The following is a 12,467-nucleotide window of genomic DNA, read 5'->3' on the forward strand; positions in this document are numbered from 1 at the left end:
ATTAATCAGTGCTTTCAGGATAGCACAAAAACTGCGCTGTAGGAAAAGGGAATAAACTGTTGTTGTTTTTAACACATAGGGTTTATTTGAGCTTAATGTAGCTAATACTGAGACACTGAGGATGAAGGATGGGCAAATCCACCAATTTTTATTTTTCTCATTTTTCCAAATCTTGAGTTCAGGTCACGACATTTTCATACCATTTTCTCATTTGTTAAAGTCCTCATCAGCATTATAGCGTGAATTTCTCTCAATATGTGCACTGTTGTATGCAAATTTTCCTATGTGCACTGTTGTATGCCCATTTTTTTGCAAAGCGATTTCCCTATGCTAACGTATGCACAAATATGCAGACCTTACCCTAGTACACATATTTCTGTACACGTCCCTTGACTGGAGAACTGCACTGGAAAATTTGGAGAAGTGCAGATTTCAAAAGGTGGCTGTCTTTTGGTTCGCATAATGTTTTGGCAAATGCAAATTAGGTATGTATGCCTTTAAATGCAAACAGGATTGTATTTCGCACCCATCCCTATGGAGGAATCAAGATTTTGTGACCCATGCACCTGACAGTTGTCTTCCTAGAGAAGCCTGCCCCACATGCTGACAGCAGGTGCCTGTGAAGATTCTATTACTGCACTCACAGCAAGTTGCACTTCAGAAAATGCCTTTGATGCAGAATGAGGGTGGGGACCCTAGAATTTACAGGGCTTATTCAGACAGATCTCCTGTTTCCTAAAGAGCTCTTCAACCCAGGAAGCTTTATGCATGAGTGAGGTGATCTGTTGTGGAGCAAGACAGCGGTCTTGTACCTTCGCCAACTGTGCAGAAGAGACGTTTTGACTGTTGCAGATTTTCATCTCTGCTTGACAAGCTGCACCTGCCAAAATACCTCCTTTTGTGTAATGGTTGAAGGAATAAGAACCCTGTCCTTCTTGCATTTGATCACTTTAGGCACGCAGCCTCCATTTATGTCCATATGTTCTTTCTCCCTTCACTCAGAGGAGGAAGGGCTGAAAACTGACCACAGCATCACAGCAGCCACAAGGAAGATCACCCTTTCTGGATGTCTGGTAACTGAAAGGGAGGAAAATGCCACCAGTAGACTTGCAATGTGGCCAGACTTCAACAATACCTTAATCTACTGCACCCCCCGCCCACCAGTAATAATCTTAAGAGTAAGTTATTCGCAAAGGTTCATGACAGCGGAAAATCACTCATGATTAATGACTGCAAATGCTGGCATTCCTTTTCAATTGTTATGTTTACATGAAGCTTGAAATAAACAAGCATTAATATTCTAATCTGTGGTTACCTCACTGAGCTCCATGCATGGCGATTGTAATGACAAATTCAGTTTGATTTGCTGCTGGGTTCATCTGGCTTGATGATTAAAACTGTTTTTAAGGTTGGGGGGGGGTAGATGCTCTCACCAAACATATTAATGGCAAATAAATCAAGGTTTACGAAGCAGCAAATGTCAAAACAGATGGGTATACCTAACTTTGCTGAAGTCTCTACTACTCACAGGAGGCAAGAGACCTTATTATTGAGGGTGTAATGTGCTTGCTTTTAATTGTGAAGTCCATAGTGGAGTGGGTGACTTTCTGGCCCGACAGCAGCACATGTCAAAAGGACCTAGAGGTTTTAGTAGACCATGAGCTAAACGCAACTCAGCAGTGTGGTGTGGCAGTTTAAAAGCTAATTCAGTTCTAGGCTGCTATAACACCCAGATCGCAAAAAGCAATGGCACCACTCTGTTCTTCTTTGTTCAGACCTCAGCAGGAGTACTCTGTCCACTTCTGGGCAGCACAGTTCAAGAATTATATTAAACAGCTGGACTATGTCTAGAGAAGGTGACAAAAATGATAGGGAGCCTGTAGACCAAGTTTTATATGATATGGTTGAAGGAAGTGGGGTTTTTTGGCCTGGAGCAGAGACAACTAAGGAGGCAGGATGATGGGCATCTTCAAATGTTTGGCTACCACATGGAACAACTTTGTTTTCTGTTGCTCTGAAGCATCCTTTCTCAACTGGGTGCTCTCCAGATATTGTTGCATTACAGCTATCATCATCTGTGACCACTGACCATGCTGTCTGGGGCTGATGAGAGTTGCAGAGGGCACCAGGTTGGGAGAAGCTTCTCTAAAGGGTAGGATCCAAACCAGCAGAATCAAAGGACAAGAAAGGGTTTCTTTTAAACAAAGCATTAGGAAGAATGACCAAATAGTACGAGGTATTCAGTAGGGAAACATGCTGCCTTGGAAGATGGTGGATTCACCTTCATTATAGGTTTTTAAGCAGAGGCTCAGATGGCCAGGGATGCAGGATTTTCTCCATCAACAGGGTCCCTTTCAACTCTCCATTTCTTCACCTTTCTAACTATAGGAACAGAGTCAGACAAGCTTCTTGCAAGTTTGCATTTATATTTTTCTGCCTAATTTTCTTTCCCAAGCTAAACTTCTCTAGTATTGCCAGTGGGAAAGTGGGAAAGCATATTTAGGCAATGTATTATTTCTCATTCTCCTGCCTTACTGATACGACCTTAAAAATTGTTAAAATGGTTCCACGTTTTCCCATTTCCCTGAGTGGTAAGAGATTCCAGGGGTAACACTAAAGAGCTTAATTTCCTTGGGGTGATGATGATGATGAGAGAGAAAATATTGGTGTTACAGTATTTTTTTTAAATATTTCCTTTATTTACAATTATACCAGCAGACCATAACTGGTGGCAAAGAGAAAAGCAGAAAAACTGCCAGGTTCCCAGAGAGGGATCCTGCACCATTAAGGTGTTTTCAGCCAACTCATAGCTCTGTGTATCTCTAGTTCCAAAGGAAACTAGCTGATTGTGAGAAAAACTACGTGGGAGGAGACTTGATGATTTCCTGACCTGGCATTGATATTCACTGGGTGAATGCTTGTGGTGATAGGTTGTGCTTTGGCCCATTGCCAAGGCAGGCAGAACCTGGGAAGACATCAGGCCTAGAAGCGAGTGAGTCTGTGAGTCTGCTCCTGCCATTTAAGGGTGGAACATTTGCATGTTGACTGCCAAAATAGTAGTCAACGTCAATGAAACATTGTTTGAAAATGTACTGTGTAAATTGCTTTGAGGACAGTAAAAAGGTAAAGGGACCCCTGACCATTAGGTCCAGTCGTGACCGACTCTGGGGTTGCAGCGCTCATCTCGCTTTATAACCCACAAATAAAAAACCAACCAACCAACAAAAGGTTGATCCTTTTACATACCCCTCTTCAAACCTTTAGTTTGGGAAGGGTATCTTCTTTTTGTACCTCTATGTTGCTACTTTTCTGTCTTTTATTGTTGCTCTGATTTATTGATTTATTCTATCGTTGTGCTTTTATTGTCTGTTTTGTCATATTAATATGCTGTTCACTGCTTCCGGAGGCCTTTGGGCCAAAAAGTGGCAGATAAATCACCAACCAGAACAACAGCAGCAGCAGCAGCAGCAGCAGCACTAACACATACTTGTTTACATGGATATAACAGTTCCTTAGGACTGCAATCTCCAATAAATAATTGACTTCAGCAGGGCTTTAAAGGTGCTTTAGCTTGTGCTATCAGGCTCACTGTTTCTTTCTTGCTGGTCACAATCACCACAGAGTTTCCTTATCTGAAACCAGCCTTCCCAAACTGTGCCCTTCCAGATATTGCTAGACCGCAGGTCTTATAGCCTTGACTATTGCCAAGTGGGACTTGGTAGGGCTAGAGAGGCAGAGAGGCCAACGATGAATGGGGCTAGAGCCAATGACAGTACTGAGGCTAAGGAGGAAGGAGCCGACAGCCAGGACCATCTCCTGGACTGCAGGTAAGTAAGAAGGCAGACAGGTGGAGGCTGGCTAAGGGTAGACTGAGGTTGAGGGAGCAGTTCCCCAGTCGTCCCAATGGATTAGCCTCCTTCACCATTGGATTTGCTGGCTGGGGCTGGTGGCAGTGCCCAACATCTGTTGGGCATCAGGTTGCAGAAGTTTGTTTTAAACAGAGTACACCCCCTGCCCTCCTCTGTCTAGTCCTCATCCCTGCAGGAGTTGCCTATATGGGAAACATCTACAGCCATTACAGAGCATTCATGTTTGTTTGTGGCAAATCTCTCATGTCCACTTTGGACAAAACAGAGGGATAAGCCTGCCTGTACTAATCAGACAACAACAACAACTAATACTACTACTGCTACTGCTACTGCTACTACAACTAAATTCATTTATGCCCCTCACATTTCCCTGACAGGACTCAAGGCAGCTTACGTATAAAATAAAAACACTAAAAACATGGAAAAATAATAATTAAAAACAAACATTAATATAATCAAAACTTTATACATATAAAACACATGCATATACCTGTACATACATATAAAATATATACGTATATTAGAGGAGGGGTAGTACTTCTGGTGGGGGATACATCACGCTCCTTGTGGGGTAGTTTCCCCCCACCTTTGGTCTCTACCTGAACTCAGCTCTCAAATGTGGCTTGTAGAAGCTGTCAGCCAAACCCCAGGAAAGGCTTTGATTGGCTGGGTAAATCAGGTGAGGGTAGCTGATAGGTCTCAAAACCTTGGTGAGTTAGAGACTGCATGCAAAGTCAGGCTCTGGAGCAGAAAAGACCAATAGTGGGCTCAAAGGTCAAGAAGGTGGTTTCTGCATGTGCAGCAGAGGGAAGTGAGGGGCAGATGGGGCTCATCAACCTGGGAAGGGAACACATCCAGGAGAAGGAAGACTCTGAACCTAAATCTCTGTTGCCTTGTGAGATATCGCTGGGAAAAGAAAAGGATAAGGAGTAAACCCTACACAAATCAGGAGTGGAATCCCTAAGATGGTTGGATGGTGCCTCGTACACCTCCTTCCAGCAACGCCTGCAGCCAAACATAATGCTCTGCTTTCCTTTGGACCACATCCGCAAGGCTGAGAGCAGAGTCTTGTTGTCTGGGCAGCCCAAGATCTCCCTACACACTGCCCAGGCCTGGGCTCCAGGGAAGTCACTTTGGTGCTGCTAACACAGCGGTTTGACTTCACCCCCGGAGGCACACTCCATTGTCTCTCAAGACAGACGGATGCCAACAATATATTTAAATGTAAACACAACAAATAATCTTCTGGGGAGGTCTCAAAGTTTCCTTGTGCTGAACACTCTGGGGAGTTTCAGGACCGCAGATGCCAGTCTCACAGCTACATCACTGGATACAACAAACAAACATTTGATATACCAGACCGTCTATTTACAAGAAAGGGTATGGAAGAGAGATGCATTTTGGAGGGGAAAATGGATAAAATGAGAGATGAGTCACTGTCAGCAGTTTGGAAAGCTCTGTATGAGTGCATATGTGTGAGGGCAAGATTTTATCTTTACTTATACACTTATATATAGTGCATTCAGAAATGAGCTGTAACTGACTTATGGGTCGCTCAAGTCATGGCTTGGTCTTTAGTAGCTAATATAAAGATCAAAGCAGAAGTGCCCTGGAAGAAAGCAGGATCATTTCCCACTAGAGTGGCAGGCAGCATCTGCTTGTGGAGCAGCTCATTGGAGGCCACTCCTGAGCCCTACTGCACAGCAAAGGGGAAGGTCTAGTGCCTTTCCCTCAGGGTGCCACACTGTGGCAGTAGAGTGACAGGAGCCAGCGGCACAACTAGCCAACCAGGGCCCTACAGCCCAGAGACTGGAAGAAGATGGAGGCAGCAGTAAACAGGCACCATGTCAGTATCAGGGCCAGCACAGGCATGCCAGGCTTCACCAGAGCTGCTGCTGGTTTTGCAGCATCCCACATTTTTTCCTATTCGGAAAATATGAAACAAAAAACCAGGGCATTTTTAGTCAGAGGGCAGCTGGCCAGGCATGCACATGATGAGAGATGCTTATTTCATTATAAAATAGATCTCCCTTTTCTAAAAAAATAATGGACACCAGCAGGAAGCAGAGTTAAAGCAGCACCTAGCAGGACTGGACCCTTCCACTCTGTGCAGTGTGGGTGGGAGAGCAAGAAAGGAGCACAACATCTCCTTTAAAAATCCCAGTTTAGCATTAGCCCAGCCCCTGGGGAAGAATCAAGATAAGATGTTTCCTGGGCCGTGGTGCGTGCATGTGCATGTTCATCCCTAGGAACTAACAAATTGCATTACCTTGTTGTATTTATAAACCTCAGTATATTTTGTTTGTTAAGAATTCCTGCACGGTACCAGGTACTTTCTGTTGGTTTGAAATATTTATATTTGATTTGTCTGTTTTTATTTTATCTTTTACATTTTATATCCTACCCTTGGTCACATGACCTCAGGGCAGGTTTCAATATTAGAATATGAATTAATCATAAAGCAATAAAGCAGCCCGATGGAGCTCTGTGGGGAGCATGTTCCATAACAGTGGCATTATTGCCAAGAAGGCCCTCCGGCAGGTCCTAGACGCCCCCTCCCTTTATTCCATTGAGTGATGGAACTACTTAAAGGGCCTCCCTAGAAGATCTTAGGCCACAGGCAAGACAATATTGAGAGAGGCTCTCCTTCACGTAGCCAGGTCCAAAAATATTCAGTGTCAGGGACTGGGCAGAGGAGGAATGGTGGAAACGGCCTCCCCAGCCTGACCCTTCCAGAGAAGAAGGAGACAGTTTAGAGTTACAATAGGGGTTTAAGGGAGGTCACATCTCAGAGGCAGATGAGGGGAAAAGTTGGGAAATAATAGGAGAGGAGGCAGCGGGGAGAAAGCAGCAGCAGCAGCAGCAGGGGGGTGACAGCTAATGGACACAGTGTCTTTAGAAAGCATTCCAGATCCCCCTCTCCCAGAACCTGGCAAGCCTTGAAAGTAGGAGAGCAAAGGGCTCAAAGACAGAGGGCACTGCTCAGCACCCTTAGCAGAGACGTTGAGATTGACAAATGAGGAAGTGGAAGAGACAGGGGTGTGTGGATATTCACTTGGGACAACGCCATTATCCAAGAGGCTGGGTTCTAAAGCCTCTCTCTGTAAATACTGAATAAAAAGTAAATGGTAAGAACATTCCTTGTCTTTGTATATTCCTGGGCAACTGGCCATGGGAGTCGCTGGCAGCATTCAGGGCTTTATAAGGTGAAACCTTGAATGAGGCTGGATGACAAATCAGCCAGTACAGATTTTTGAGGACTGCTGTTACATGATTGTGAGCCATCAGACCTATCAAAATCCTGATGGTTGAATTTTCACTAGCAGCAATTTCCGAACTGTCTTCAAGCCCAAAACTGAGTGAACTGGATTACTTTAAATGGGAGGATTTAGAGCATGTAACCACACTTTCTCCATCTAGGAACAACTGTAACTGGCAAACCAGACATAGCTGGAATTACATTGGTACCTTTGGATGCTAACGGGATCCGTTCCAGAGCCCCGTTCACATCCTGAAGCGAACGCAATCCGCGTCTGCACGGGTTGCGATTCACCACTTCTGTGCATGCGCGTGACATCATTTTGAGCGTCTGCGCATGCGCGAGTGGCAAAACCCAGAAGTAACGCATTCTGTTACTTGCGGGTCACCACAGAGCGCAACCTGAAAATGCTCAACCCAAAGCTACTTCAGCCCAAGGTATGACTGTATATCCTATCTTTCTCTTTGACGAGAGGTCTTCAAGAAGAGTTATAGTACAATAATACACCAACAGGCAAGCAAAAGAAACATAACAGCCAATCATCACTGAAGTCTTTTCATGCACAAATATTATCTGATGTTCTGTGGGTGTCAGCTGATTCAAGTGGGCCACAAACAGGGCACTTAGGTAGAAGTAGAATTAAGGGACTCATTACATCCTCACAAGGATTTCTGCTTGCATAATGGAATGGCATCTCTTGGCCCCCTGTACACTCCCTAAATCTGTTCTAGGAGTTCCCCCAATCCCCTAAAGCTGATTTGTGGAGGTCTCAGGACAGGGGGTGGGTGGAAGGAAAGGCTGGAAGGTTCTTTTCAGTAACCAAGTATAACAGAACAAGTGTATTAGGTACTGCTCAGAGAGATAGCGTTTGGTCCTGCCTCCTGTTGGATCAAATGTGTTGACCCGCTCCATAAAATGTGGAAATCACTGCTGTGGGGAGCAAAACTTGATAAAATTATATAAAACTGCAAAACTGCACAGGCTTCCTGCAGTCTTCCATTTTTGTACCATCTTCACTGTGCTACCCCTTGGCCATCTTAATATTCTGGAGGCTGCACAACACATTAAATAAATAATGTAGCCGCCTAATTTTAAAATAATTTCATTGTCAGGCCTTTTTCATGACATGTAATCAATATTTATGCCTGCCTTGTTCACAGGAGAAGCAACTTTTCTCTTTCCCTTTTATACATTTGACCTCATGTTAAGAGATGGCAGTCCTTCCCCCCATGCTTTAAAACAATTTACCACAGTTTCAGTCACTTTCTTCTTCTACTGATCTAGAGGTTCAGGTGAGGAGTTTGATAAGCTCTTGTTTTATTTCCAGCTTCCAAGGGCTCTTCATGCTGTGGTGTATTTCAAGCAAATGGGCTATGAACTAGCTGTATTCTCCTGCATTCATAAGTCAGAGAAAGTATGTCAACAATATTTACTGCTCTGAAAAGCTTTACCAATATCTGGCAGAGTATCAGCATGCTTGGTTGTAATTTCGAAAGAGAAATAGATTATTTTTTCATCAGTTTTTTTCTTCTTCTTCATAGGGTTGATATTGATTTTAAAAATTCACACACGGCACTGCTTTTTTTTTTTACATATTGAATAAAAATAAAATGTGCACACGATGCTTCTTTTAGGAACATTTTGTGAACGCTAAGATTTCAGTATTGGACAAGAATGCTTTCCCTCACAGTGTGCACATTCATAAAGTGTTATTTTCTTCTGCACTACAAAGAGCTAGCCAGACACGCTCTACAGTACAGTCAGCGAGGGAAGATTCCACCCCCCTGTGAAATACACAGTGAATGTTTTTAGGACTTCACAATAGCTAAGCCAGGTTGTAGGTTTTTCTTCATAGTTAGAGCTCTGGCTCTAAGTGACTCACTCTGTGCAAATGGCTTGTGGTGGCCATTGGCTGTTGGCTCTGAGGCAAGGGTAGCTGGAGATTTTCAAAGGACACAGAAACAGGACTGGAGACAGCTGATGTTCACTCATTCCTTCCATGTCCAGAACAGAAATCAATCTAGGGAATACAATCAGTATTTGCTGTGGTTGTTTTCAGTCTGTAAATGATACATAATGATACATAATTGGGAAAGCACCACATTGGCTTGGCATTCCTGCTGTGGGAATTCAGTTGCCAGCAGAGGGCAAGTGGCAGCATAAAAACTTGCTGGCTGGCTGGCTGGCTGGCTGGCTAAATAAATAAATAAATAAATAGATACTCTTTTTTAAAAAATAATGTTTATTAAGGGTTTTTTAATTACAATATGAATAAGCAAACAAAAATATTACATATCATAACATATTTTCTTATCTCCTTTGGACTTCCTCACATCCCCCGCTCCTGCGTTCCAAGTTGTAAAAAATTAAACCAGCAGTTTGTCACCTTGTCTCCATCCTTACTGTCTAATTTTCCAATGTTATATCTCAAATTTTAGATACATTTATTTCACTCCTTAACAAATTAAACTTAGCCTAATAATTATCTAAAAAATTTGTTTTTTCTTGAATTTGACTTATCTTCATAGTTCACTTCGTCTGTTTTAATGGTGCCAAGTTGTTTATAATCAAGCATCCTGCTTAACATTCATACAATTTACAATATTTTTGCAAGTAAATCTTGAATTTTTTCCAGTCTTCTTCTACCGTCTCCTCTCCCAGATCTCGGATTCTGCCAGTCATCTCGGCCAGTTCCATGTAGTCTATCAGTTGCATCTGCCATTCTTCCAGTGTGGGTAGATCTTGAGTTTTCCAATGCCTTGCTACAAGTATCCTTGCTGCTGTTGTTGCATACATAAAAAATGTTCGGTCCTTCTTTAGCACCCCTTGGCCGACAATACCCAAAAGGAAGGCCTCTGGTTTCTTAGGGAAGGTATACTTAAATACCTTTTTCAGCTCATTATATATCATTTCCCAGAAAGCCTTCACTCTAGGACAAGTCCACCAAAGGTGAAAGAACGTTCCTTCATTTCCCTTACATTTCCAACATTTGTTATCAGACAAGTGGTATATTTTTGCAAGTTTGACTGGGGTCATGTACCATCTATATATCATTTTCATTAGATTTTCTTTCAAAGCATTACATGCAGTGAAATTCAGCCCAGTAGTCCACAACCTTTCCCAGTCCTCAAACATAATATTATACCCAATGTCCTGTGCCCACTTTATCATAGCCGATTTAACCGTTTCATCTTGTGTGTTCCATTTTAACAGCAAGTTATACATTCTTGAAAGTACCTTAGTCTTAGGCTCTAACAATTCCGTTTCTAACTTCGATTTTTCCACTTGGAATCCTAACTTTTTATCAAGTTTGAAAACTTCTTTAATCTGAGCGTAGTGTAACCAATCTCGGACTTTGTCTTTCATTTTCTCCTGACTCTGCAATTTCCAATTATCCCCATCTTTTTCTAATATTTCCCAATACTTTGGCCATTTGGCCTCCATATTGAGCCTTTTCCGGGCCTTAGCTTCCAATGGTGAAAGCCACCTTGGAGTTTTATTTTCCAATAAGTCTTTATATTTTGTCCAGACATTAAACACTGCTTTTCTGACAATATGATTCTTGAAAGCCTTATGAATCTTAACCTTGTCATACCATAAATATGCATGCCAACCAAACGCATTGTCAAAACCTTCCAAATCTAGTACATCAGTGTCCTCGAGAAGCAGCCAGTCTTTTAACCAGCAGAAAGCTGCTGATTCATAATACAGCCTTAAGTCTGGCAGGGCAAAGCCCCCTCTTTCTTTCGCATCAGTTAGTATCTTAAACTTAATTCTGGGCTTTTTGCCCTGCCAGACAAATTTGGAAATGTCTCTCTGCCACTTCCGGAAGCACACTGTTTTGTCCACAATCTGTAATGTTTGAAACAAAAACAGCATTTTTGGCAATACATTCATCTTTACAGCAGCGATTCGGCCTAACAAGGAAAGTTTCAGTCTTGTCCAACTTTCTAAGTCTCTCTTAATTTCTGACCAGCATTTCTCATAATTATCCTTAAATAGACTCAGATTTTTTGCTGTTATGTTTACCCCTAGGTATTTTACTTTTTTAACCACATTTAACTCTGTCTCTTTCTGAAACCGTTCTGACTCTGTAACTGTCAAATTTTTCCCCAGTACCTTAGTTTTCTGCTTGTTTAATTTAAATCCCGCCACCCGACCAAACTCAGTTGTAATACTTTTTTCGTACTAGATTCTGGCTCCTGTAAAGTCAAAACTAGGTCATCTGCAAACGCTTTAAGTTTATATTGTTTCGCTCCGACCTGAATTCCTTCAACCAGCCGGTCCCCTCTAATCATGTTCAAGAGCACCTCCAGGACTGAAATAAATAGCAGTGGGGAAATAGGACAGCCTTGTCGTGTTCCTTTTTCAATTTTGAACTCTTCTGTAATCACATTGTTAACTATCAATTTAGCCTTTTGTTCTGAATAAATTGCATCTATCCCATTTTCAAAACCCCGTCCCACTCCCATTCCTTCCAGATTTTTCTTCATGAAATTCCAAGAAATATTATCAAAGGCCTTCTCCGCATCTATGAAAATTAGCACAGCTTTTGTATTGATATTTGTTTGCAAAAGTTCCAAAATATCAATGATGTTCCTTGTGTTAGCAAACAAATGTCTACCTGGGAGAAAGCCTGCCTGGTCCTTATGAATTACTTCATTTAAAACTTTTTAAAATCTGCTTGCTAAAATGTCTGCAAATATTTTATAATCCATATTCAGGAGGGAGATGGGGCGGTAGTTCTTAAGTTGTGTCTTTTCAGTTTCTAATTTTGGTATCAATGTGATAAACGCTTCTTTCCACGATTCCGGCGCCTTTTTCCCCTCCAAAATTTCGTTGCTAACCTCCATCAGTGGTTGTATCAGATAGTCTTTCAATGTCTTATAATACTTGGAGGTAAGCCCATCTGGCCCTGGAGATTTGCCCAATTGCATATTCTGAATGGCTTGTTCAACCTCTTGTCGTGTTATCTTACAGTTCAGGATTACTCTATTTTCTGGTGACAATTTTGGTCGTCCATTCTTTTTCAAAAATTGTTTTATCTCAGCCTCGTCTTGCGGCCCTTGAGTATATAGTTTTTTAAAATATCTCTGGAAGCACTTTCTAATATCTGCAGGATTCTGAATGTTTCTTTCTTCAATCTCTAAACTTGTAACTGTATTTAGTTTTTGTCTCTTCTTCAACTGCCATGCTAGCAGTTTCCCACATTTATTCGCCGATTCAAATGTTCTTTGTTTCATTAGTTTAACTTTCCACTCTATTTCCTGGTTTATCAATTTGGAATATTGTGCTTGATAGAGTTTAATTTCTCTCAGGATCGGCTGTGACTTCGGGTT

The 12,467-nt window shown here is 42.1% G+C and overlaps 1 protein-coding gene across 1 annotated transcript in view; it reads left to right on the forward strand.

Moving 5' to 3' along the window:
* Positions 1-12,467, forward strand: part of THSD7B (thrombospondin type 1 domain containing 7B) — a 616,280-nt gene that overhangs the window by 90,006 nt on the left and 513,807 nt on the right. The gene's annotated exons all lie outside the window — the stretch shown is intronic.

Source organism: Podarcis erhardii (assembly GCF_964252035.2).
Source record: "Podarcis erhardii genome assembly, chromosome: 1".
Taxonomy (NCBI): domain Eukaryota; kingdom Metazoa; phylum Chordata; class Lepidosauria; order Squamata; family Lacertidae; genus Podarcis; species Podarcis erhardii.